The sequence below is a fragment of the Rutidosis leptorrhynchoides genome, chromosome 10, assembly GCF_046630445.1.
Source record: "Rutidosis leptorrhynchoides isolate AG116_Rl617_1_P2 chromosome 10, CSIRO_AGI_Rlap_v1, whole genome shotgun sequence".
NCBI classification, from domain to species: Eukaryota; Viridiplantae; Streptophyta; class Magnoliopsida; order Asterales; family Asteraceae; genus Rutidosis; species Rutidosis leptorrhynchoides.
Genome location: NC_092342.1, coordinates 237,488,021 through 237,490,439, shown reverse-complemented (window position 1 = coordinate 237,490,439; position 2,419 = coordinate 237,488,021). Strand labels below are relative to the sequence as shown.

The 2,419-nt window shown below is 40.1% G+C and overlaps 1 non-coding gene across 1 annotated transcript; it reads right to left on the bottom strand.

Annotated features, from left to right (window-relative positions):
- Positions 1–899: 899 nt before the first annotated feature.
- Positions 900–1,006, bottom strand: LOC139874018 (small nucleolar RNA R71). Its single transcript, XR_011767722.1, has one exon. It is a non-coding gene; the product is annotated as a small nucleolar RNA R71 (small nucleolar RNA).
- Positions 1,007–2,419: the final 1,413 nt, after the last annotated feature.

Genomic DNA, 2,419 nt, shown 5'->3' with positions numbered 1-2,419 from the left:
GTGTACCTGGCCACTAGTCTTGGATACTAAATTCTGTACAAACCCAATCTGAATTACTAAATTATATGAATAAGCTCCGTTTCAAATTCGACCGCTCAAGGAACGACGCTAGGTCATATTTTCCCTTGCTAACCCATCGGAAAGAATAATAGATTTAGGCCCAGCATTTATAAATTAAATAATCAATTCGGGCATATCATAGGAAGAGTTAATTTTTAGCGCCGCTGACGGGGAGAGGTAGTACGATTTAGAGCCTGTTTAGATTATTTAGTTTTTAAGAGACCCTTTTGACTGAGACTAGGTTTGCCATAAGTTACTAGTTTACCGTAGTTATGTTAGATAATATTAGCTTAATTTAGATTAATTAAAAAGCTTAAAATGGACTTCCTTATTAGTGAACTTTTAGGATGGTTTAACCTACTTAGACCGCTAAGAATTCTTTGAACACATCTTTTCTTCTATCTAATATCATACGTTGTACCCATCCGACGAGATCCACACTAACCTGTCGATAGTTCGACGATGGCCGCACACATCACTCTCGTTGACATCACCAAACCCTCGTTAGAAGGACGAGGAGTACCGATACTCTATTCAGAGGTTAACGGAGCGTCTTTTGTGCTACAGCATAGCATCATACAACTCATTCAGAGCCGTTGCCAGTTCCACAGTTTACCAATTGACGATCCCAACTCTCACTTAGATAGATTCCTCCCTTTATCTAACTCATATAAGCAAAACGGAGTTAAAAAGGATGTATTTCGTCTATATATGTTCTCCTATTCTTTAACTCTTAATGCAAAAACCTGGTTCGAGGGGTTAGAACCAAATCTATCACCTCATGGGAGAAAATAGCAACAACTTTCTTAATCAAGTACTTTCCCCCGTCAAAACAAATCAGACTTAGTAATGATATTGTAAACTTTCAACAAGCATACTATGAATCACTCTACACTACATGGGAAAGATTCAAAGATTTTCTTCGAAGATGCCCAAACCACCGTCTTGAGAGCTCTGTTCAAATTTTTGACCTTCTACAAAGGTCTGAATCAGGACAACAAGTCTACTCTTTATGCTGTTTCTCAAGGTAACTTCATGAACTTCACTGTTGACGAGGCCTGGAGATTGATCGAAGAGATAACTATGCACCATCACGATTGGAACACGGAAGAGCATATTTCGTCAGCAACACCGCTTTTCGCCTCCGATCCTATCGAAAATAAAACCATCAAATTTCTCTCGGACCAAATAGAAAGCCTCACCAAAGAAGTCGGAGAGCTAAAGAAACTCCCGCAACATGTGTCTCAAGTGCAATTATGCCAGAATTGTACTGACCCACTTCCGGCCAAGGTTTACGAGGCTGAATGTGAGGACTCTGTTGTCTACTCCAATAAGATCCTAGCTCATCCGCACAACCAACCTACCAAACCTACTACCCCACCAGAAAGTAGTCCAAACGATGTCCTATTGTGAATCATCAACATGATCACATCAAGACAAGACTCAGCTGACTTAGTCATGACTAATCACTTTAGTAGTCTTGAAAATCAAATAAGACAACTAAATCAACGTCTCGAGTCTCTAAGTTGTCCTAAAAATGACTCAAAGGTGGCACATAGCCAACCTTCAGTTTCTTCTAAGGAGAAGAAACTAACTAATACCCGTTCGGTAGTAGTAATTGAGTCATCACCTAAACCTACTAGGAAAGCACCCATTCATTCCCGGGCCGCCTCAAGCAAAGACATAACAAGATGAAATATTACAAGTTTGACAGTAATTTTTTGGACACTGTGTCTAAAAATCCTCATAGTAAGAAGTATTTTAGGAAACTCCTATCAACCAAGGATAAGGTACCCGAAGTACCCAATGTCCCGCTGAACGCGGATTGTTCAGCCATTCTCTTAAATACTTTTCCTAAAAACCTAGGGGATACTGGACGATTTACCCTTCATTGTTATATCTACCAAATCTAGTACTATCTATTCTCTCGCTGACATTGGTGCCAGCATCAATCTCATGCCCTACTCACTGTTCCATAAACTCAAAATTGGAAACCTTAACCCTACCAAAATGAGCATCCAGCTAGCTGACCAATCCACTAGATATCCTAAGGGAATATCTGAGAACGTCATGGTTAAGGTCAAAAAATTCCTATTTTTGACTGACTTGGTGGTTATGGACTATAACGAAGACGTGAAAACCCCTATCATCTTAGGAAGGCCTTTCATGAATACAGCCAAAGCGATCGTTGACGTTTATTCACTGACTATCACCTTGAGAGCTCGTGGAGAAGAGGTCACTTTCACGATCGACGAATCGGTATGTCCTTCTGATGGGAACGGCGAAATAAATACCATCTCCACTAGGAAAGTCACCATTGATTCCGAGAATGAAGAGAAGATAGAAGTAGAAGACAAGA